The 18,341-nt window shown below is 64.0% G+C and overlaps 44 non-coding genes across 44 annotated transcripts; all 44 read left to right on the top strand.

The window, feature by feature from the left end:
- The first annotated feature begins 7 nt into the window (after positions 1–7).
- LOC134556388 (5S ribosomal RNA) lies at positions 8–126 on the top strand. The gene has a single exon (XR_010081682.1). It is a non-coding gene; the product is annotated as a 5S ribosomal RNA (ribosomal RNA).
- A 305-nt stretch (positions 127–431) lies between these two features.
- Positions 432–550, top strand: LOC134556387 (5S ribosomal RNA). The gene has a single exon (XR_010081681.1). It is a non-coding gene; the product is annotated as a 5S ribosomal RNA (ribosomal RNA).
- Positions 551–854: 304 nt separating this feature from the next.
- LOC134556386 (5S ribosomal RNA) lies at positions 855–973 on the top strand. Its single transcript, XR_010081680.1, has one exon. It is a non-coding gene; the product is annotated as a 5S ribosomal RNA (ribosomal RNA).
- A 304-nt stretch (positions 974–1,277) lies between these two features.
- On the top strand, positions 1,278–1,396 carry LOC134556385 (5S ribosomal RNA). The gene has a single exon (XR_010081679.1). It is a non-coding gene; the product is annotated as a 5S ribosomal RNA (ribosomal RNA).
- A 304-nt stretch (positions 1,397–1,700) lies between these two features.
- Positions 1,701–1,819, top strand: LOC134556384 (5S ribosomal RNA). Its single transcript, XR_010081678.1, has one exon. It is a non-coding gene; the product is annotated as a 5S ribosomal RNA (ribosomal RNA).
- A 286-nt stretch (positions 1,820–2,105) lies between these two features.
- LOC134556381 (5S ribosomal RNA) lies at positions 2,106–2,224 on the top strand. Its single transcript, XR_010081676.1, has one exon. It is a non-coding gene; the product is annotated as a 5S ribosomal RNA (ribosomal RNA).
- A 304-nt stretch (positions 2,225–2,528) lies between these two features.
- Positions 2,529–2,647, top strand: LOC134556380 (5S ribosomal RNA). Its single transcript, XR_010081675.1, has one exon. It is a non-coding gene; the product is annotated as a 5S ribosomal RNA (ribosomal RNA).
- A 304-nt stretch (positions 2,648–2,951) lies between these two features.
- On the top strand, positions 2,952–3,070 carry LOC134556379 (5S ribosomal RNA). Its single transcript, XR_010081674.1, has one exon. It is a non-coding gene; the product is annotated as a 5S ribosomal RNA (ribosomal RNA).
- A 304-nt stretch (positions 3,071–3,374) lies between these two features.
- On the top strand, positions 3,375–3,493 carry LOC134556378 (5S ribosomal RNA). The gene has a single exon (XR_010081673.1). It is a non-coding gene; the product is annotated as a 5S ribosomal RNA (ribosomal RNA).
- Positions 3,494–3,780: 287 nt separating this feature from the next.
- On the top strand, positions 3,781–3,899 carry LOC134556377 (5S ribosomal RNA). The gene has a single exon (XR_010081672.1). It is a non-coding gene; the product is annotated as a 5S ribosomal RNA (ribosomal RNA).
- A 304-nt stretch (positions 3,900–4,203) lies between these two features.
- Positions 4,204–4,322, top strand: LOC134556376 (5S ribosomal RNA). The gene has a single exon (XR_010081671.1). It is a non-coding gene; the product is annotated as a 5S ribosomal RNA (ribosomal RNA).
- A 286-nt stretch (positions 4,323–4,608) lies between these two features.
- On the top strand, positions 4,609–4,727 carry LOC134556375 (5S ribosomal RNA). Its single transcript, XR_010081670.1, has one exon. It is a non-coding gene; the product is annotated as a 5S ribosomal RNA (ribosomal RNA).
- A 304-nt stretch (positions 4,728–5,031) lies between these two features.
- On the top strand, positions 5,032–5,150 carry LOC134556374 (5S ribosomal RNA). Its single transcript, XR_010081669.1, has one exon. It is a non-coding gene; the product is annotated as a 5S ribosomal RNA (ribosomal RNA).
- A 305-nt stretch (positions 5,151–5,455) lies between these two features.
- On the top strand, positions 5,456–5,574 carry LOC134556373 (5S ribosomal RNA). The gene has a single exon (XR_010081668.1). It is a non-coding gene; the product is annotated as a 5S ribosomal RNA (ribosomal RNA).
- Positions 5,575–5,860: 286 nt separating this feature from the next.
- On the top strand, positions 5,861–5,979 carry LOC134556372 (5S ribosomal RNA). The gene has a single exon (XR_010081667.1). It is a non-coding gene; the product is annotated as a 5S ribosomal RNA (ribosomal RNA).
- A 304-nt stretch (positions 5,980–6,283) lies between these two features.
- Positions 6,284–6,402, top strand: LOC134556370 (5S ribosomal RNA). Its single transcript, XR_010081665.1, has one exon. It is a non-coding gene; the product is annotated as a 5S ribosomal RNA (ribosomal RNA).
- Positions 6,403–6,707: 305 nt separating this feature from the next.
- On the top strand, positions 6,708–6,826 carry LOC134556369 (5S ribosomal RNA). Its single transcript, XR_010081664.1, has one exon. It is a non-coding gene; the product is annotated as a 5S ribosomal RNA (ribosomal RNA).
- Positions 6,827–7,130: 304 nt separating this feature from the next.
- Positions 7,131–7,249, top strand: LOC134556368 (5S ribosomal RNA). The gene has a single exon (XR_010081663.1). It is a non-coding gene; the product is annotated as a 5S ribosomal RNA (ribosomal RNA).
- A 286-nt stretch (positions 7,250–7,535) lies between these two features.
- Positions 7,536–7,654, top strand: LOC134556367 (5S ribosomal RNA). Its single transcript, XR_010081662.1, has one exon. It is a non-coding gene; the product is annotated as a 5S ribosomal RNA (ribosomal RNA).
- A 304-nt stretch (positions 7,655–7,958) lies between these two features.
- On the top strand, positions 7,959–8,077 carry LOC134556365 (5S ribosomal RNA). Its single transcript, XR_010081661.1, has one exon. It is a non-coding gene; the product is annotated as a 5S ribosomal RNA (ribosomal RNA).
- Positions 8,078–8,382: 305 nt separating this feature from the next.
- On the top strand, positions 8,383–8,501 carry LOC134556635 (5S ribosomal RNA). Its single transcript, XR_010081921.1, has one exon. It is a non-coding gene; the product is annotated as a 5S ribosomal RNA (ribosomal RNA).
- A 304-nt stretch (positions 8,502–8,805) lies between these two features.
- On the top strand, positions 8,806–8,924 carry LOC134556634 (5S ribosomal RNA). The gene has a single exon (XR_010081920.1). It is a non-coding gene; the product is annotated as a 5S ribosomal RNA (ribosomal RNA).
- A 286-nt stretch (positions 8,925–9,210) lies between these two features.
- On the top strand, positions 9,211–9,329 carry LOC134556633 (5S ribosomal RNA). The gene has a single exon (XR_010081919.1). It is a non-coding gene; the product is annotated as a 5S ribosomal RNA (ribosomal RNA).
- A 304-nt stretch (positions 9,330–9,633) lies between these two features.
- On the top strand, positions 9,634–9,752 carry LOC134556632 (5S ribosomal RNA). The gene has a single exon (XR_010081918.1). It is a non-coding gene; the product is annotated as a 5S ribosomal RNA (ribosomal RNA).
- Positions 9,753–10,056: 304 nt separating this feature from the next.
- LOC134556631 (5S ribosomal RNA) lies at positions 10,057–10,175 on the top strand. The gene has a single exon (XR_010081917.1). It is a non-coding gene; the product is annotated as a 5S ribosomal RNA (ribosomal RNA).
- Positions 10,176–10,479: 304 nt separating this feature from the next.
- Positions 10,480–10,598, top strand: LOC134556629 (5S ribosomal RNA). Its single transcript, XR_010081915.1, has one exon. It is a non-coding gene; the product is annotated as a 5S ribosomal RNA (ribosomal RNA).
- A 304-nt stretch (positions 10,599–10,902) lies between these two features.
- Positions 10,903–11,021, top strand: LOC134556628 (5S ribosomal RNA). Its single transcript, XR_010081914.1, has one exon. It is a non-coding gene; the product is annotated as a 5S ribosomal RNA (ribosomal RNA).
- Positions 11,022–11,325: 304 nt separating this feature from the next.
- LOC134556627 (5S ribosomal RNA) lies at positions 11,326–11,444 on the top strand. The gene has a single exon (XR_010081913.1). It is a non-coding gene; the product is annotated as a 5S ribosomal RNA (ribosomal RNA).
- Positions 11,445–11,730: 286 nt separating this feature from the next.
- Positions 11,731–11,849, top strand: LOC134556626 (5S ribosomal RNA). The gene has a single exon (XR_010081912.1). It is a non-coding gene; the product is annotated as a 5S ribosomal RNA (ribosomal RNA).
- A 304-nt stretch (positions 11,850–12,153) lies between these two features.
- Positions 12,154–12,272, top strand: LOC134556625 (5S ribosomal RNA). Its single transcript, XR_010081911.1, has one exon. It is a non-coding gene; the product is annotated as a 5S ribosomal RNA (ribosomal RNA).
- A 304-nt stretch (positions 12,273–12,576) lies between these two features.
- LOC134556624 (5S ribosomal RNA) lies at positions 12,577–12,695 on the top strand. The gene has a single exon (XR_010081910.1). It is a non-coding gene; the product is annotated as a 5S ribosomal RNA (ribosomal RNA).
- Positions 12,696–12,999: 304 nt separating this feature from the next.
- Positions 13,000–13,118, top strand: LOC134556623 (5S ribosomal RNA). The gene has a single exon (XR_010081909.1). It is a non-coding gene; the product is annotated as a 5S ribosomal RNA (ribosomal RNA).
- Positions 13,119–13,404: 286 nt separating this feature from the next.
- On the top strand, positions 13,405–13,523 carry LOC134556622 (5S ribosomal RNA). The gene has a single exon (XR_010081908.1). It is a non-coding gene; the product is annotated as a 5S ribosomal RNA (ribosomal RNA).
- A 304-nt stretch (positions 13,524–13,827) lies between these two features.
- Positions 13,828–13,946, top strand: LOC134556621 (5S ribosomal RNA). Its single transcript, XR_010081907.1, has one exon. It is a non-coding gene; the product is annotated as a 5S ribosomal RNA (ribosomal RNA).
- Positions 13,947–14,250: 304 nt separating this feature from the next.
- LOC134556620 (5S ribosomal RNA) lies at positions 14,251–14,369 on the top strand. The gene has a single exon (XR_010081906.1). It is a non-coding gene; the product is annotated as a 5S ribosomal RNA (ribosomal RNA).
- A 304-nt stretch (positions 14,370–14,673) lies between these two features.
- On the top strand, positions 14,674–14,792 carry LOC134556581 (5S ribosomal RNA). Its single transcript, XR_010081871.1, has one exon. It is a non-coding gene; the product is annotated as a 5S ribosomal RNA (ribosomal RNA).
- A 286-nt stretch (positions 14,793–15,078) lies between these two features.
- On the top strand, positions 15,079–15,197 carry LOC134556618 (5S ribosomal RNA). The gene has a single exon (XR_010081904.1). It is a non-coding gene; the product is annotated as a 5S ribosomal RNA (ribosomal RNA).
- A 304-nt stretch (positions 15,198–15,501) lies between these two features.
- Positions 15,502–15,620, top strand: LOC134556617 (5S ribosomal RNA). Its single transcript, XR_010081903.1, has one exon. It is a non-coding gene; the product is annotated as a 5S ribosomal RNA (ribosomal RNA).
- A 304-nt stretch (positions 15,621–15,924) lies between these two features.
- On the top strand, positions 15,925–16,043 carry LOC134556616 (5S ribosomal RNA). Its single transcript, XR_010081902.1, has one exon. It is a non-coding gene; the product is annotated as a 5S ribosomal RNA (ribosomal RNA).
- A 286-nt stretch (positions 16,044–16,329) lies between these two features.
- LOC134556615 (5S ribosomal RNA) lies at positions 16,330–16,448 on the top strand. Its single transcript, XR_010081901.1, has one exon. It is a non-coding gene; the product is annotated as a 5S ribosomal RNA (ribosomal RNA).
- Positions 16,449–16,752: 304 nt separating this feature from the next.
- On the top strand, positions 16,753–16,871 carry LOC134556614 (5S ribosomal RNA). The gene has a single exon (XR_010081900.1). It is a non-coding gene; the product is annotated as a 5S ribosomal RNA (ribosomal RNA).
- A 304-nt stretch (positions 16,872–17,175) lies between these two features.
- On the top strand, positions 17,176–17,294 carry LOC134556574 (5S ribosomal RNA). The gene has a single exon (XR_010081864.1). It is a non-coding gene; the product is annotated as a 5S ribosomal RNA (ribosomal RNA).
- Positions 17,295–17,598: 304 nt separating this feature from the next.
- Positions 17,599–17,717, top strand: LOC134556364 (5S ribosomal RNA). Its single transcript, XR_010081660.1, has one exon. It is a non-coding gene; the product is annotated as a 5S ribosomal RNA (ribosomal RNA).
- A 304-nt stretch (positions 17,718–18,021) lies between these two features.
- Positions 18,022–18,140, top strand: LOC134556613 (5S ribosomal RNA). Its single transcript, XR_010081899.1, has one exon. It is a non-coding gene; the product is annotated as a 5S ribosomal RNA (ribosomal RNA).
- The last annotated feature ends 201 nt before the right edge of the window (positions 18,141–18,341 follow it).

Raw genomic sequence — 18,341 nt, 5'->3', positions numbered from 1 at the left:
GGGAGGTGCCTACGGCCATACCACCCTGAGAACGCCCGATCTCGTCTGATCTCGGAAGCTAAGCAGGGTCGGGCCCGGTTAGTACTTGGATGGGAGACCGCCTGGGAATACCGGGTGCTGTAGGCATCTTTTGCTGGCTTGTGGCGGCCGCGTGTCGTCGTGTTTTTTGGTGTGCGTTGGCAAGTGGGCCTGCGTTGCCCTGGTTTTTCTTTGGCCGCCACGTAGGGGGCCAGGAAGGCAGGGGCATGGACGCCTTGAGCGGCGTGTGAGCCTTGGGGGCCCTGCGAGCATTGTGAGGTGTGGGGCATGGCTGAAGGTTGTGGCGTTGCCTTGGCGAGGCGCGTGTTGTGTGCGGGCTCTGGTGAGGTTTCTGGGCAGGGCGGGGAGGGCGGTGGTGTGTGTTGGAGAGCGGTGGCGAGGGGCTGGGAGGTGCCTACGGCCATACCACCCTGAGAACGCCCGATCTCGTCTGATCTCGGAAGCTAAGCAGGGTCGGGCCCGGTTAGTACTTGGATGGGAGACCGCCTGGGAATACCGGGTGCTGTAGGCATCTTTTGCTGGCTTGTGGCGGCCGCGTGTCGTCGTGTTTTTTGGTGTGCGTTGGCAAGTGGGCCTGCGTTGCCCTGGTTTTTCTTTGGCCGCCACGTAGGGGGCCAGGAAGGCAGGGGCACGGACGCCTTGAGCGGCGTGTGAGCCTTGGGGGCTCTGCGAGCATTGTGAGGTGTGGGGCATGGCTGAAGGTTGTGGCGTTGCCTTGGCGAGGCGCGTGTTGCGTGTGGGCTCTGGTGAGGTTTCTGGGCAGGGCGGGAGGGCGGTGGTGTGTGTTGGAGAGCGGTGGCGAGGGGCTGGGAGGTGCCTACGGCCATACCACCCTGAGAACGCCCGATCTCGTCTGATCTCGGAAGCTAAGCAGGGTCGGGCCCGGTTAGTACTTGGATGGGAGACCGCCTGGGAATACCGGGTGCTGTAGGCATCTTTTGCTGGCTTGTGGCGGCCGCGTGTCGTCGTGTTTTTTGGTGTGCGTTGGCAAGTGGGCCTGCGTTGCCCTGGTTTTTCTTTGGCCGCCACGTAGGGGGCCAGGAAGGCAGGGGCATGGACGCCTTGAGCGGCGTGTGAGCCTTGGGGGCCCTGCGAGCATTGTGAGGTGTGGGGCATGGCTGAAGGTTGTGGCGTTGCCTTGGCGAGGCGCGTGTTGTGTGCGGGCTCTGGTGAGGTTTCTGGGCAGGGCGGGAGGGCGGTGGTGTGTGTTGGAGAGCGGTGGCGAGGGGCTGGGAGGTGCCTACGGCCATACCACCCTGAGAACGCCCGATCTCGTCTGATCTCGGAAGCTAAGCAGGGTCGGGCCCGGTTAGTACTTGGATGGGAGACCGCCTGGGAATACCGGGTGCTGTAGGCATCTTTTGCTGGCTTGTGGCGGCCGCGTGTCGTCGTGTTTTTTGGTGTGCGTTGGCAAGTGGGCCTGCGTTGCCCTGGTTTTTCTTTGGCCGCCACGTAGGGGGCCAGGAAGGCAGGGGCACGGACGCCTTGAGCGGCGTGTGAGCCTTGGGGGCTCTGCGAGCATTGTGAGGTGTGGGGCATGGCTGAAGGTTGTGGCGTTGCCTTGGCGAGGCGCGTGTTGCGTGTGGGCTCTGGTGAGGTTTCTGGGCAGGGCGGGAGGGCGGTGGTGTGTGTTGGAGAGCGGTGGCGAGGGGCTGGGAGGTGCCTACGGCCATACCACCCTGAGAACGCCCGATCTCGTCTGATCTCGGAAGCTAAGCAGGGTCGGGCCCGGTTAGTACTTGGATGGGAGACCGCCTGGGAATACCGGGTGCTGTAGGCATCTTTTGCTGGCTTGTGGCATGGTGTTTTTTGGTGCGTGTTGGCGAGTGGGCCGGCGGTGCCCCGTTTTGGTTTGGCAGGCGCGTGGAGGGGACGGAAGGCAGGGGCACGGATGCCTGGAAGTGAGCCTTGAGGGCCCTGTGAGCATTGTGAGGTGTGGGGCGAGGCTGAAGGTTGTGGCGTTGCCTTGGCGAGGCGCGTGTTGCGTGTGGGCTCTGGTGAGGTTTCTGGGCAGGGCGGGAGGGCGGTGGTGTGTGTTGGAGAGCGGTGGCGAGGGGCTGGGAGGTGCCTACGGCCATACCACCCTGAGAACGCCCGATCTCGTCTGATCTCGGAAGCTAAGCAGGGTCGGGCCCGGTTAGTACTTGGATGGGAGACCGCCTGGGAATACCGGGTGCTGTAGGCATCTTTTGCTGGCTTGTGGCGGCCGCGTGTCGTCGTGTTTTTTGGTGTGCGTTGGCAAGTGGGCCTGCGTTGCCCTGGTTTTTCTTTGGCCGCCACGTAGGGGGCCAGGAAGGCAGGGGCACGGACGCCTTGAGCGGCGTGTGAGCCTTGGGGGCTCTGCGAGCATTGTGAGGTGTGGGGCATGGCTGAAGGTTGTGGCGTTGCCTTGGCGAGGCGCGTGTTGTGTGCGGGCTCTGGTGAGGTTTCTGGGCAGGGCGGGAGGGCGGTGGTGTGTGTTGGAGAGCGGTGGCGAGGGGCTGGGAGGTGCCTACGGCCATACCACCCTGAGAACGCCCGATCTCGTCTGATCTCGGAAGCTAAGCAGGGTCGGGCCCGGTTAGTACTTGGATGGGAGACCGCCTGGGAATACCGGGTGCTGTAGGCATCTTTTGCTGGCTTGTGGCGGCCGCGTGTCGTCGTGTTTTTTGGTGTGCGTTGGCAAGTGGGCCTGCGTTGCCCTGGTTTTTCTTTGGCCGCCACGTAGGGGGCCAGGAAGGCAGGGGCACGGACGCCTTGAGCGGCGTGTGAGCCTTGGGGGCTCTGCGAGCATTGTGAGGTGTGGGGCATGGCTGAAGGTTGTGGCGTTGCCTTGGCGAGGCGCGTGTTGCGTGTGGGCTCTGGTGAGGTTTCTGGGCAGGGCGGGAGGGCGGTGGTGTGTGTTGGAGAGCGGTGGCGAGGGGCTGGGAGGTGCCTACGGCCATACCACCCTGAGAACGCCCGATCTCGTCTGATCTCGGAAGCTAAGCAGGGTCGGGCCCGGTTAGTACTTGGATGGGAGACCGCCTGGGAATACCGGGTGCTGTAGGCATCTTTTGCTGGCTTGTGGCGGCCGCGTGTCGTCGTGTTTTTTGGTGTGCGTTGGCAAGTGGGCCTGCGTTGCCCTGGTTTTTCTTTGGCCGCCACGTAGGGGGCCAGGAAGGCAGGGGCACGGACGCCTTGAGCGGCGTGTGAGCCTTGGGGGCTCTGCGAGCATTGTGAGGTGTGGGGCATGGCTGAAGGTTGTGGCGTTGCCTTGGCGAGGCGCGTGTTGCGTGTGGGCTCTGGTGAGGTTTCTGGGCAGGGCGGGAGGGCGGTGGTGTGTGTTGGAGAGCGGTGGCGAGGGGCTGGGAGGTGCCTACGGCCATACCACCCTGAGAACGCCCGATCTCGTCTGATCTCGGAAGCTAAGCAGGGTCGGGCCCGGTTAGTACTTGGATGGGAGACCGCCTGGGAATACCGGGTGCTGTAGGCATCTTTTGCTGGCTTGTGGCATGGTGTTTTTTGGTGCGTGTTGGCGAGTGGGCCGGCGGTGCCCCGTTTTGGTTTGGCAGGCGCGTGGAGGGGACGGAAGGCAGGGGCACGGATGCCTGGAAGTGAGCCTTGAGGGCCCTGTGAGCATTGTGAGGTGTGGGGCGAGGCTGAAGGTTGTGGCGTTGCCTTGGCGAGGCGCGTGTTGCGTGTGGGCTCTGGTGAGGTTTCTGGGCAGGGCGGGAGGGCGGTGGTGTGTGTTGGAGAGCGGGTGGCGAGGGGCTGGGAGGTGCCTACGGCCATACCACCCTGAGAACGCCCGATCTCGTCTGATCTCGGAAGCTAAGCAGGGTCGGGCCCGGTTAGTACTTGGATGGGAGACCGCCTGGGAATACCGGGTGCTGTAGGCATCTTTTGCTGGCTTGTGGCGGCCGCGTGTCGTCGTGTTTTTTGGTGTGCGTTGGCAAGTGGGCCTGCGTTGCCCTGGTTTTTCTTTGGCCGCCACGTAGGGGGCCAGGAAGGCAGGGGCACGGACGCCTTGAGCGGCGTGTGAGCCTTGGGGGCCCTGCGAGCATTGTGAGGTGTGGGGCATGGCTGAAGGTTGTGGCGTTGCCTTGGCGAGGCGCGTGTTGTGTGCGGGCTCTGGTGAGGTTTCTGGGCAGGGCGGGAGGGCGGTGGTGTGTGTTGGAGAGCGGTGGCGAGGGGCTGGGAGGTGCCTACGGCCATACCACCCTGAGAACGCCCGATCTCGTCTGATCTCGGAAGCTAAGCAGGGTCGGGCCCGGTTAGTACTTGGATGGGAGACCGCCTGGGAATACCGGGTGCTGTAGGCATCTTTTGCTGGCTTGTGGCATGGTGTTTTTTGGTGCGTGTTGGCGAGTGGGCCGGCGGTGCCCCGTTTTGGTTTGGCAGGCGCGTGGAGGGGACGGAAGGCAGGGGCACGGATGCCTGGAAGTGAGCCTTGAGGGCCCTGTGAGCATTGTGAGGTGTGGGGCGAGGCTGAAGGTTGTGGCGTTGCCTTGGCGAGGCGCGTGTTGCGTGTGGGCTCTGGTGAGGTTTCTGGGCAGGGCGGGAGGGCGGTGGTGTGTGTTGGAGAGCGGTGGCGAGGGGCTGGGAGGTGCCTACGGCCATACCACCCTGAGAACGCCCGATCTCGTCTGATCTCGGAAGCTAAGCAGGGTCGGGCCCGGTTAGTACTTGGATGGGAGACCGCCTGGGAATACCGGGTGCTGTAGGCATCTTTTGCTGGCTTGTGGCGGCCGCGTGTCGTCGTGTTTTTTGGTGTGCGTTGGCAAGTGGGCCTGCGTTGCCCTGGTTTTTCTTTGGCCGCCACGTAGGGGGCCAGGAAGGCAGGGGCACGGACGCCTTGAGCGGCGTGTGAGCCTTGGGGGCCCTGCGAGCATTGTGAGGTGTGGGGCATGGCTGAAGGTTGTGGCGTTGCCTTGGCGAGGCGCGTGTTGTGTGCGGGCTCTGGTGAGGTTTCTGGGCAGGGCGGGAGGGCGGTGGTGTGTGTTGGAGAGCGGTGGCGAGGGGCTGGGAGGTGCCTACGGCCATACCACCCTGAGAACGCCCGATCTCGTCTGATCTCGGAAGCTAAGCAGGGTCGGGCCCGGTTAGTACTTGGATGGGAGACCGCCTGGGAATACCGGGTGCTGTAGGCATCTTTTGCTGGCTTGTGGCGGCCGCGTGTCGTCGTGTTTTTTGGTGTGCGTTGGCAAGTGGGCCTGCGTTGCCCTGGTTTTTCTTTGGCCGCCACGTAGGGGGCCAGGAAGGCAGGGGCACGGACGCCTTGAGCGGCGTGTGAGCCTTGGGGGCTCTGCGAGCATTGTGAGGTGTGGGGCATGGCTGAAGGTTGTGGCGTTGCCTTGGCGAGGCGCGTGTTGCGTGTGGGCTCTGGTGAGGTTTCTGGGCAGGGCGGGAGGGCGGTGGTGTGTGTTGGAGAGCGGGTGGCGAGGGGCTGGGAGGTGCCTACGGCCATACCACCCTGAGAACGCCCGATCTCGTCTGATCTCGGAAGCTAAGCAGGGTCGGGCCCGGTTAGTACTTGGATGGGAGACCGCCTGGGAATACCGGGTGCTGTAGGCATCTTTTGCTGGCTTGTGGCATGGTGTTTTTTGGTGCGTGTTGGCGAGTGGGCCGGCGGTGCCCCGTTTTGGTTTGGCAGGCGCGTGGAGGGGACGGAAGGCAGGGGCACGGATGCCTGGAAGTGAGCGTTGAGGGCCCTGTGAGCATTGTGAGGTGTGGGGCGAGGCTGAAGGTTGTGGCGTTGCCTTGGCGAGGCGCGTGTTGCGTGTGGGCTCTGGTGAGGTTTCTGGGCAGGGCGGGAGGGCGGTGGTGTGTGTTGGAGAGCGGTGGCGAGGGGCTGGGAGGTGCCTACGGCCATACCACCCTGAGAACGCCCGATCTCGTCTGATCTCGGAAGCTAAGCAGGGTCGGGCCCGGTTAGTACTTGGATGGGAGACCGCCTGGGAATACCGGGTGCTGTAGGCATCTTTTGCTGGCTTGTGGCGGCCGCGTGTCGTCGTGTTTTTTGGTGTGCGTTGGCAAGTGGGCCTGCGTTGCCCTGGTTTTTCTTTGGCCGCCACGTAGGGGGCCAGGAAGGCAGGGGCACGGACGCCTTGAGCGGCGTGTGAGCCTTGGGGGCCCTGCGAGCATTGTGAGGTGTGGGGCATGGCTGAAGGTTGTGGCGTTGCCTTGGCGAGGCGCGTGTTGCGTGCGGGCTCTGGTGAGGTTTCTGGGCAGGGCGGGAGGGCGGTGGTGTGTGTTGGAGAGCGGTGGCGAGGGGCTGGGAGGTGCCTACGGCCATACCACCCTGAGAACGCCCGATCTCGTCTGATCTCGGAAGCTAAGCAGGGTCGGGCCCGGTTAGTACTTGGATGGGAGACCGCCTGGGAATACCGGGTGCTGTAGGCATCTTTTGCTGGCTTGTGGCGGCCGCGTGTCGTCGTGTTTTTTGGTGTGCGTTGGCAAGTGGGCCTGCGTTGCCCTGGTTTTTCTTTGGCCGCCACGTAGGGGGCCAGGAAGGCAGGGGCACGGACGCCTTGAGCGGCGTGTGAGCCTTGGGGGCTCTGCGAGCATTGTGAGGTGTGGGGCATGGCTGAAGGTTGTGGCGTTGCCTTGGCGAGGCGCGTGTTGCGTGTGGGCTCTGGTGAGGTTTCTGGGCAGGGCGGGAGGGCGGTGGTGTGTGTTGGAGAGCGGGTGGCGAGGGGCTGGGAGGTGCCTACGGCCATACCACCCTGAGAACGCCCGATCTCGTCTGATCTCGGAAGCTAAGCAGGGTCGGGCCCGGTTAGTACTTGGATGGGAGACCGCCTGGGAATACCGGGTGCTGTAGGCATCTTTTGCTGGCTTGTGGCGGCCGCGTGTCGTCGTGTTTTTTGGTGTGCGTTGGCAAGTGGGCCTGCGTTGCCCTGGTTTTTCTTTGGCCGCCACGTAGGGGGCCAGGAAGGCAGGGGCACGGACGCCTTGAGCGGCGTGTGAGCCTTGGGGGCTCTGCGAGCATTGTGAGGTGTGGGGCATGGCTGAAGGTTGTGGCGTTGCCTTGGCGAGGCGCGTGTTGCGTGTGGGCTCTGGTGAGGTTTCTGGGCAGGGCGGGAGGGCGGTGGTGTGTGTTGGAGAGCGGTGGCGAGGGGCTGGGAGGTGCCTACGGCCATACCACCCTGAGAACGCCCGATCTCGTCTGATCTCGGAAGCTAAGCAGGGTCGGGCCCGGTTAGTACTTGGATGGGAGACCGCCTGGGAATACCGGGTGCTGTAGGCATCTTTTGCTGGCTTGTGGCATGGTGTTTTTTGGTGCGTGTTGGCGAGTGGGCCGGCGGTGCCCCGTTTTGGTTTGGCAGGCGCGTGGAGGGGACGGAAGGCAGGGGCACGGATGCCTGGAAGTGAGCCTTGAGGGCCCTGTGAGCATTGTGAGGTGTGGGGCGAGGCTGAAGGTTGTGGCGTTGCCTTGGCGAGGCGCGTGTTGCGTGTGGGCTCTGGTGAGGTTTCTGGGCAGGGCGGGAGGGCGGTGGTGTGTGTTGGAGAGCGGTGGCGAGGGGCTGGGAGGTGCCTACGGCCATACCACCCTGAGAACGCCCGATCTCGTCTGATCTCGGAAGCTAAGCAGGGTCGGGCCCGGTTAGTACTTGGATGGGAGACCGCCTGGGAATACCGGGTGCTGTAGGCATCTTTTGCTGGCTTGTGGCGGCCGCGTGTCGTCGTGTTTTTTGGTGTGCGTTGGCAAGTGGGCCTGCGTTGCCCTGGTTTTTCTTTGGCCGCCACGTAGGGGGCCAGGAAGGCAGGGGCATGGATGCCTTGAGCGGCGTGTGAGCCTTGGGGGCCCTGCGAGCATTGTGAGGTGTGGGGCATGGCTGAAGGTTGTGGCGTTGCCTTGGCGAGGCGCGTGTTGTGTGCGGGCTCTGGTGAGGTTTCTGGGCAGGGCGGGAGGGCGGTGGTGTGTGTTGGAGAGCGGTGGCGAGGGGCTGGGAGGTGCCTACGGCCATACCACCCTGAGAACGCCCGATCTCGTCTGATCTCGGAAGCTAAGCAGGGTCGGGCCCGGTTAGTACTTGGATGGGAGACCGCCTGGGAATACCGGGTGCTGTAGGCATCTTTTGCTGGCTTGTGGCGGCCGCGTGTCGTCGTGTTTTTTGGTGTGCGTTGGCAAGTGGGCCTGCGTTGCCCTGGTTTTTCTTTGGCCGCCACGTAGGGGGCCAGGAAGGCAGGGGCACGGACGCCTTGAGCGGCGTGTGAGCCTTGGGGGCTCTGCGAGCATTGTGAGGTGTGGGGCATGGCTGAAGGTTGTGGCGTTGCCTTGGCGAGGCGCGTGTTGCGTGTGGGCTCTGGTGAGGTTTCTGGGCAGGGCGGGAGGGCGGTGGTGTGTGTTGGAGAGCGGGTGGCGAGGGGCTGGGAGGTGCCTACGGCCATACCACCCTGAGAACGCCCGATCTCGTCTGATCTCGGAAGCTAAGCAGGGTCGGGCCCGGTTAGTACTTGGATGGGAGACCGCCTGGGAATACCGGGTGCTGTAGGCATCTTTTGCTGGCTTGTGGCGGCCGCGTGTCGTCGTGTTTTTTGGTGTGCGTTGGCAAGTGGGCCTGCGTTGCCCTGGTTTTTCTTTGGCCGCCACGTAGGGGGCCAGGAAGGCAGGGGCACGGACGCCTTGAGCGGCGTGTGAGCCTTGGGGGCTCTGCGAGCATTGTGAGGTGTGGGGCATGGCTGAAGGTTGTGGCGTTGCCTTGGCGAGGCGCGTGTTGCGTGTGGGCTCTGGTGAGGTTTCTGGGCAGGGCGGGAGGGCGGTGGTGTGTGTTGGAGAGCGGTGGCGAGGGGCTGGGAGGTGCCTACGGCCATACCACCCTGAGAACGCCCGATCTCGTCTGATCTCGGAAGCTAAGCAGGGTCGGGCCCGGTTAGTACTTGGATGGGAGACCGCCTGGGAATACCGGGTGCTGTAGGCATCTTTTGCTGGCTTGTGGCATGGTGTTTTTTGGTGCGTGTTGGCGAGTGGGCCGGCGGTGCCCCGTTTTGGTTTGGCAGGCGCGTGGAGGGGACGGAAGGCAGGGGCACGGATGCCTGGAAGTGAGCCTTGAGGGCCCTGTGAGCATTGTGAGGTGTGGGGCGAGGCTGAAGGTTGTGGCGTTGCCTTGGCGAGGCGCGTGTTGCGTGTGGGCTCTGGTGAGGTTTCTGGGCAGGGCGGGAGGGCGGTGGTGTGTGTTGGAGAGCGGTGGCGAGGGGCTGGGAGGTGCCTACGGCCATACCACCCTGAGAACGCCCGATCTCGTCTGATCTCGGAAGCTAAGCAGGGTCGGGCCCGGTTAGTACTTGGATGGGAGACCGCCTGGGAATACCGGGTGCTGTAGGCATCTTTTGCTGGCTTGTGGCGGCCGCGTGTCGTCGTGTTTTTTGGTGTGCGTTGGCAAGTGGGCCTGCGTTGCCCTGGTTTTTCTTTGGCCGCCACGTAGGGGGCCAGGAAGGCAGGGGCATGGATGCCTTGAGCGGCGTGTGAGCCTTGGGGGCCCTGCGAGCATTGTGAGGTGTGGGGCATGGCTGAAGGTTGTGGCGTTGCCTTGGCGAGGCGCGTGTTGTGTGCGGGCTCTGGTGAGGTTTCTGGGCAGGGCGGGAGGGCGGTGGTGTGTGTTGGAGAGCGGTGGCGAGGGGCTGGGAGGTGCCTACGGCCATACCACCCTGAGAACGCCCGATCTCGTCTGATCTCGGAAGCTAAGCAGGGTCGGGCCCGGTTAGTACTTGGATGGGAGACCGCCTGGGAATACCGGGTGCTGTAGGCATCTTTTGCTGGCTTGTGGCGGCCGCGTGTCGTCGTGTTTTTTGGTGTGCGTTGGCAAGTGGGCCTGCGTTGCCCTGGTTTTTCTTTGGCCGCCACGTAGGGGGCCAGGAAGGCAGGGGCACGGACGCCTTGAGCGGCGTGTGAGCCTTGGGGGCTCTGCGAGCATTGTGAGGTGTGGGGCATGGCTGAAGGTTGTGGCGTTGCCTTGGCGAGGCGCGTGTTGCGTGTGGGCTCTGGTGAGGTTTCTGGGCAGGGCGGGAGGGCGGTGGTGTGTGTTGGAGAGCGGTGGCGAGGGGCTGGGAGGTGCCTACGGCCATACCACCCTGAGAACGCCCGATCTCGTCTGATCTCGGAAGCTAAGCAGGGTCGGGCCCGGTTAGTACTTGGATGGGAGACCGCCTGGGAATACCGGGTGCTGTAGGCATCTTTTGCTGGCTTGTGGCGGCCGCGTGTCGTCGTGTTTTTTGGTGTGCGTTGGCAAGTGGGCCTGCGTTGCCCTGGTTTTTCTTTGGCCGCCACGTAGGGGGCCAGGAAGGCAGGGGCACGGACGCCTTGAGCGGCGTGTGAGCCTTGGGGGCTCTGCGAGCATTGTGAGGTGTGGGGCATGGCTGAAGGTTGTGGCGTTGCCTTGGCGAGGCGCGTGTTGCGTGTGGGCTCTGGTGAGGTTTCTGGGCAGGGCGGGAGGGCGGTGGTGTGTGTTGGAGAGCGGTGGCGAGGGGCTGGGAGGTGCCTACGGCCATACCACCCTGAGAACGCCCGATCTCGTCTGATCTCGGAAGCTAAGCAGGGTCGGGCCCGGTTAGTACTTGGATGGGAGACCGCCTGGGAATACCGGGTGCTGTAGGCATCTTTTGCTGGCTTGTGGCGGCCGCGTGTCGTCGTGTTTTTTGGTGTGCGTTGGCAAGTGGGCCTGCGTTGCCCTGGTTTTTCTTTGGCCGCCACGTAGGGGGCCAGGAAGGCAGGGGCATGGACGCCTTGAGCGGCGTGTGAGCCTTGGGGGCCCTGCGAGCATTGTGAGGTGTGGGGCATGGCTGAAGGTTGTGGCGTTGCCTTGGCGAGGCGCGTGTTGTGTGCGGGCTCTGGTGAGGTTTCTGGGCAGGGCGGGAGGGCGGTGGTGTGTGTTGGAGAGCGGTGGCGAGGGGCTGGGAGGTGCCTACGGCCATACCACCCTGAGAACGCCCGATCTCGTCTGATCTCGGAAGCTAAGCAGGGTCGGGCCCGGTTAGTACTTGGATGGGAGACCGCCTGGGAATACCGGGTGCTGTAGGCATCTTTTGCTGGCTTGTGGCGGCCGCGTGTCGTCGTGTTTTTTGGTGTGCGTTGGCAAGTGGGCCTGCGTTGCCCTGGTTTTTCTTTGGCCGCCACGTAGGGGGCCAGGAAGGCAGGGGCACGGACGCCTTGAGCGGCGTGTGAGCCTTGGGGGCTCTGCGAGCATTGTGAGGTGTGGGGCATGGCTGAAGGTTGTGGCGTTGCCTTGGCGAGGCGCGTGTTGCGTGTGGGCTCTGGTGAGGTTTCTGGGCAGGGCGGGAGGGCGGTGGTGTGTGTTGGAGAGCGGTGGCGAGGGGCTGGGAGGTGCCTACGGCCATACCACCCTGAGAACGCCCGATCTCGTCTGATCTCGGAAGCTAAGCAGGGTCGGGCCCGGTTAGTACTTGGATGGGAGACCGCCTGGGAATACCGGGTGCTGTAGGCATCTTTTGCTGGCTTGTGGCATGGTGTTTTTTGGTGCGTGTTGGCGAGTGGGCCGGCGGTGCCCCGTTTTGGTTTGGCAGGCGCGTGGAGGGGACGGAAGGCAGGGGCACGGATGCCTGGAAGTGAGCGTTGAGGGCCCTGTGAGCATTGTGAGGTGTGGGGCGAGGCTGAAGGTTGTGGCGTTGCCTTGGCGAGGCGCGTGTTGCGTGTGGGCTCTGGTGAGGTTTCTGGGCAGGGCGGGAGGGCGGTGGTGTGTGTTGGAGAGCGGTGGCGAGGGGCTGGGAGGTGCCTACGGCCATACCACCCTGAGAACGCCCGATCTCGTCTGATCTCGGAAGCTAAGCAGGGTCGGGCCCGGTTAGTACTTGGATGGGAGACCGCCTGGGAATACCGGGTGCTGTAGGCATCTTTTGCTGGCTTGTGGCGGCCGCGTGTCGTCGTGTTTTTTGGTGTGCGTTGGCAAGTGGGCCTGCGTTGCCCTGGTTTTTCTTTGGCCGCCACGTAGGGGGCCAGGAAGGCAGGGGCACGGACGCCTTGAGCGGCGTGTGAGCCTTGGGGGCCCTGCGAGCATTGTGAGGTGTGGGGCATGGCTGAAGGTTGTGGCGTTGCCTTGGCGAGGCGCGTGTTGTGTGCGGGCTCTGGTGAGGTTTCTGGGCAGGGCGGGAGGGCGGTGGTGTGTGTTGGAGAGCGGTGGCGAGGGGCTGGGAGGTGCCTACGGCCATACCACCCTGAGAACGCCCGATCTCGTCTGATCTCGGAAGCTAAGCAGGGTCGGGCCCGGTTAGTACTTGGATGGGAGACCGCCTGGGAATACCGGGTGCTGTAGGCATCTTTTGCTGGCTTGTGGCGGCCGCGTGTCGTCGTGTTTTTTGGTGTGCGTTGGCAAGTGGGCCTGCGTTGCCCTGGTTTTTCTTTGGCCGCCACGTAGGGGGCCAGGAAGGCAGGGGCACGGACGCCTTGAGCGGCGTGTGAGCCTTGGGGGCTCTGCGAGCATTGTGAGGTGTGGGGCATGGCTGAAGGTTGTGGCGTTGCCTTGGCGAGGCGCGTGTTGCGTGTGGGCTCTGGTGAGGTTTCTGGGCAGGGCGGGAGGGCGGTGGTGTGTGTTGGAGAGCGGTGGCGAGGGGCTGGGAGGTGCCTACGGCCATACCACCCTGAGAACGCCCGATCTCGTCTGATCTCGGAAGCTAAGCAGGGTCGGGCCCGGTTAGTACTTGGATGGGAGACCGCCTGGGAATACCGGGTGCTGTAGGCATCTTTTGCTGGCTTGTGGCGGCCGCGTGTCGTCGTGTTTTTTGGTGTGCGTTGGCAAGTGGGCCTGCGTTGCCCTGGTTTTTCTTTGGCCGCCACGTAGGGGGCCAGGAAGGCAGGGGCACGGACGCCTTGAGCGGCGTGTGAGCCTTGGGGGCTCTGCGAGCATTGTGAGGTGTGGGGCATGGCTGAAGGTTGTGGCGTTGCCTTGGCGAGGCGCGTGTTGCGTGTGGGCTCTGGTGAGGTTTCTGGGCAGGGCGGGAGGGCGGTGGTGTGTGTTGGAGAGCGGTGGCGAGGGGCTGGGAGGTGCCTACGGCCATACCACCCTGAGAACGCCCGATCTCGTCTGATCTCGGAAGCTAAGCAGGGTCGGGCCCGGTTAGTACTTGGATGGGAGACCGCCTGGGAATACCGGGTGCTGTAGGCATCTTTTGCTGGCTTGTGGCATGGTGTTTTTTGGTGCGTGTTGGCGAGTGGGCCGGCGGTGCCCCGTTTTGGTTTGGCAGGCGCGTGGAGGGGACGGAAGGCAGGGGCACGGATGCCTGGAAGTGAGCCTTGAGGGCCCTGTGAGCATTGTGAGGTGTGGGGCGAGGCTGAAGGTTGTGGCGTTGCCTTGGCGAGGCGCGTGTTGCGTGTGGGCTCTGGTGAGGTTTCTGGGCAGGGCGGGAGGGCGGTGGTGTGTGTTGGAGAGCGGTGGCGAGGGGCTGGGAGGTGCCTACGGCCATACCACCCTGAGAACGCCCGATCTCGTCTGATCTCGGAAGCTAAGCAGGGTCGGGCCCGGTTAGTACTTGGATGGGAGACCGCCTGGGAATACCGGGTGCTGTAGGCATCTTTTGCTGGCTTGTGGCGGCCGCGTGTCGTCGTGTTTTTTGGTGTGCGTTGGCAAGTGGGCCTGCGTTGCCCTGGTTTTTCTTTGGCCGCCACGTAGGGGGCCAGGAAGGCAGGGGCATGGATGCCTTGAGCGGCGTGTGAGCCTTGGGGGCCCTGCGAGCATTGTGAGGTGTGGGGCATGGCTGAAGGTTGTGGCGTTGCCTTGGCGAGGCGCGTGTTGTGTGCGGGCTCTGGTGAGGTTTCTGGGCAGGGCGGGAGGGCGGTGGTGTGTGTTGGAGAGCGGTGGCGAGGGGCTGGGAGGTGCCTACGGCCATACCACCCTGAGAACGCCCGATCTCGTCTGATCTCGGAAGCTAAGCAGGGTCGGGCCCGGTTAGTACTTGGATGGGAGACCGCCTGGGAATACCGGGTGCTGTAGGCATCTTTTGCTGGCTTGTGGCGGCCGCGTGTCGTCGTGTTTTTTGGTGTGCGTTGGCAAGTGGGCCTGCGTTGCCCTGGTTTTTCTTTGGCCGCCACGTAGGGGGCCAGGAAGGCAGGGGCACGGACGCCTTGAGCGGCGTGTGAGCCTTGGGGGCTCTGCGAGCATTGTGAGGTGTGGGGCATGGCTGAAGGTTGTGGCGTTGCCTTGGCGAGGCGCGTGTTGCGTGTGGGCTCTGGTGAGGTTTCTGGGCAGGGCGGGAGGGCGGTGGTGTGTGTTGGAGAGCGGTGGCGAGGGGCTGGGAGGTGCCTACGGCCATACCACCCTGAGAACGCCCGATCTCGTCTGATCTCGGAAGCTAAGCAGGGTCGGGCCCGGTTAGTACTTGGATGGGAGACCGCCTGGGAATACCGGGTGCTGTAGGCATCTTTTGCTGGCTTGTGGCGGCCGCGTGTCGTCGTGTTTTTTGGTGTGCGTTGGCAAGTGGGCCTGCGTTGCCCTGGTTTTTCTTTGGCCGCCACGTAGGGGGCCAGGAAGGCAGGGGCACGGACGCCTTGAGCGGCGTGTGAGCCTTGGGGGCTCTGCGAGCATTGTGAGGTGTGGGGCATGGCTGAAGGTTGTGGCGTTGCCTTGGCGAGGCGCGTGTTGCGTGTGGGCTCTGGTGAGGTTTCTGGGCAGGGCGGGAGGGCGGTGGTGTGTGTTGGAGAGCGGTGGCGAGGGGCTGGGAGGTGCCTACGGCCATACCACCCTGAGAACGCCCGATCTCGTCTGATCTCAGAAGCTAAGCAGGGTCGGGCCCGGTTAGTACTTGGATGGGAGACCGCCTGGGAATACCGGGTGCTGTAGGCATCTTTTGCTGGCTTGTGGCATGGTGTTTTTTGGTGCGTGTTGGCGAGTGGGCCGGCGGTGCCCCGTTTTGGTTTGGCAGGCGCGTGGAGGGGACGGAAGGCAGGGGCACGGATGCCTGGAAGTGAGCCTTGAGGGCCCTGTGAGCATTGTGAGGTGTGGGGCGAGGCTGAAGGTTGTGGCGTTGCCTTGGCGAGGCGCGTGTTGCGTGTGGGCTCTGGTGAGGTTTCTGGGCAGGGCGGGAGGGCGGTGGTGTGTGTTGGAGAGCGGTGGCGAGGGGCTGGGAGGTGCCTACGGCCATACCACCCTGAGAACGCCCGATCTCGTCTGATCTCGGAAGCTAAGCAGGGTCGGGCCCGGTTAGTACTTGGATGGGAGACCGCCTGGGAATACCGGGTGCTGTAGGCATCTTTTGCTGGCTTGTGGCGGCCGCGTGTCGTCGTGTTTTTTGGTGTGCGTTGGCAAGTGGGCCTGCGTTGCCCTGGTTTTTCTTTGGCCGCCACGTAGGGGGCCAGGAAGGCAGGGGCACGGACGCCTTGAGCGGCGTGTGAGCCTTGGGGGCCCTGCGAGCATTGTGAGGTGTGGGGCATGGCTGAAGGTTGTGGCGTTGCCTTGGCGAGGCGCGTGTTGTGTGCGGGCTCTGGTGAGGTTTCTGGGCAGGGCGGGAGGGCGGTGGTGTGTGTTGGAGAGCGGTGGCGAGGGGCTGGGAGGTGCCTACGGCCATACCACCCTGAGAACGCCCGATCTCGTCTGATCTCGGAAGCTAAGCAGGGTCGGGCCCGGTTAGTACTTGGATGGGAGACCGCCTGGGAATACCGGGTGCTGTAGGCATCTTTTGCTGGCTTGTGGCGGCCGCGTGTCGTCGTGTTTTTTGGTGTGCGTTGGCAAGTGGGCCTGCGTTGCCCTGGTTTTTCTTTGGCCGCCACGTAGGGGGCCAGGAAGGCAGGGGCACGGACGCCTTGAGCGGCGTGTGAGCCTTGGGGGCTCTGCGAGCATTGTGAGGTGTGGGGCATGGCTGAAGGTTGTGGCGTTGCCTTGGCGAGGCGCGTGTTGCGTGTGGGCTCTGGTGAGGTTTCTGGGCAGGGCGGGAGGGCGGTGGTGTGTGTTGGAGAGCGGTGGCGAGGGGCTGGGAGGTGCCTACGGCCATACCACCCTGAGAACGCCCGATCTCGTCTGATCTCGGAAGCTAAGCAGGGTCGGGCCCGGTTAGTACTTGGATGGGAGACCGCCTGGGAATACCGGGTGCTGTAGGCATCTTTTGCTGGCTTGTGGCATGGTGTTTTTTGGTGCGTGTTGGCGAGTGGGCCGGCGGTGCCCCGTTTTGGTTTGGCAGGCGCGTGGAGGGGACGGAAGGCAGGGGCACGGATGCCTGGAAGTGAGCCTTGAGGGCCCTGTGAGCATTGTGAGGTGTGGGGCGAGGCTGAAGGTTGTGGCGTTGCCTTGGCGAGGCGCGTGTTGCGTGTGGGCTCTGGTGAGGTTTCTGGGCAGGGCGGGAGGGCGGTGGTGTGTGTTGGAGAGCGGTGGCGAGGGGCTGGGAGGTGCCTACGGCCATACCACCCTGAGAACGCCCGATCTCGTCTGATCTCGGAAGCTAAGCAGGGTCGGGCCCGGTTAGTACTTGGATGGGAGACCGCCTGGGAATACCGGGTGCTGTAGGCATCTTTTGCTGGCTTGTGGCGGCCGCGTGTCGTCGTGTTTTTTGGTGTGCGTTGGCAAGTGGGCCTGCGTTGCCCTGGTTTTTCTTTGGCCGCCACGTAGGGGGCCAGGAAGGCAGGGGCACGGACGCCTTGAGCGGCGTGTGAGCCTTGGGGGCCCTGCGAGCATTGTGAGGTGTGGGGCATGGCTGAAGGTTGTGGCGTTGCCTTGGCGAGGCGCGTGTTGTGTGCGGGCTCTGGTGAGGTTTCTGGGCAGGGCGGGAGGGCGGTGGTGTGTGTTGGAGAGCGGTGGCGAGGGGCTGGGAGGTGCCTACGGCCATACCACCCTGAGAACGCCCGATCTCGTCTGATCTCGGAAGCTAAGCAGGGTCGGGCCCGGTTAGTACTTGGATGGGAGACCGCCTGGGAATACCGGGTGCTGTAGGCATCTTTTGCTGGCTTGTGGCGGCCGCGTGTCGTCGTGTTTTTTGGTGTGCGTTGGCAAGTGGGCCTGCGTTGCCCTGGTTTTTCTTTGGCCGCCACGTAGGGGGCCAGGAAGGCAGGGGCACGGACGCCTTGAGCGGCGTGTGAGCCTTGGGGGCTCTGCGAGCATTGTGAGGTGTGGGGCATGGCTGAAGGTTGTGGCGTTGCCTTGGCGAGGCGCGTGTTGCGTGTGGGCTCTGGTGAGGTTTCTGGGCAGGGCGGGAGGGCGGTGGTGTGTGTTGGAGAGCGGTGGCGAGGGGCTGGGAGGTGCCTACGGCCATACCACCCTGAGAACGCCCGATCTCGTCTGATCTCGGAAGCTAATCAGGGTCGGGCCCGGTTAGTACTTGGATGGGAGACCGCCTGGGAATACCGGGTGCTGTAGGCATCTTTTGCTGGCTTGTGGCGGCCGCGTGTCGTCGTGTTTTTTGGTGTGCGTTGGCAAGTGGGCCTGCGTTGCCCTGGTTTTTCTTTGGCCGCCACGTAGGGGGCCAGGAAGGCAGGGGCACGGACGCCTTGAGCGGCGTGTGAGCCTTGGGGGCCCTGCGAGCATTGTGAGGTGTGGGGCATGGCTGAAGGTTGTGGCGTTGCCTTGGCGAGGCGCGTGTTGTGTGTGGGCTCTGGTGAGGTTTCTGGGCAGGGCGGGAGGGCGGTGGTGTGTGTTGGAGAGCGGTGGCGAGGGGCTGGGAGGTGCCTACGGCCATACCACCCTGAGAACGCCCGATCTCGTCTGATCTCGGAAGCTAAGCAGGGTCGGGCCCGGTTAGTACTTGGATGGGAGACCACCTGGGAATACCGGGTGCTGTAGGCATCTTTTGCTGGCTTGTGGCGGCCGCGTGTCGTCGTGTTTTTTGGTGTGCGTTGGCAAGTGGGCCTGCGTTGCCCTGGTTTTTCTTTGGCCGCCACGTAGGGGGCCAGGAAGGCAGGGGCACGGACGCCTTGAGCGGCGTGTGAGCCTTGGGGGCTCTGCGAGCATTGTGAGGTGTGGGGCATGGCTGAAGGTTGTGGCGTTGCCTTGGCGAGGCGCGTGTTGCGTGTGGGCTCTGGTGAGGTTTCTGGGCAGGGCGGGAGGGCGGTGGTGTGTGTTGGAGAGCGGTGGCGAGGGGCTGGGAGGTGCCTACGGCCATACCACCCTGAGAACGCCCGATCTCGTCTGATCTCGGAAGCTAAGCAGGGTCGGGCCCGGTTAGTACTTGGATGGGAGACCGCCTGGGAATACCGGGTGCTGTAGGCATCTTTTGCTGGCTTGTGGCGGCCGCGTGTCGTCGTGTTTTTTGGTGTGCGTTGGCAAGTGGGCCTGCGTTGCCCTGGTTTTTCTTTGGCCGCCACGTAGGGGGCCAGGAAGGCAGGGGCACGGACGCCTTGAGCGGCGTGTGAGCCTTGGGGGCTCTGCGAGCATTGTGAGGTGTGGGGCATGGCTGAAGGTTGTGGCGTT

This window comes from Prinia subflava, chromosome 11 (assembly GCF_021018805.1).
Source record: "Prinia subflava isolate CZ2003 ecotype Zambia chromosome 11, Cam_Psub_1.2, whole genome shotgun sequence".
Classification (NCBI taxonomy): domain Eukaryota; kingdom Metazoa; phylum Chordata; class Aves; order Passeriformes; family Cisticolidae; genus Prinia; species Prinia subflava.
Note: the sequence above shows the minus strand (reverse complement) of the source record. Positions and strands in the feature narration are given on the sequence as shown.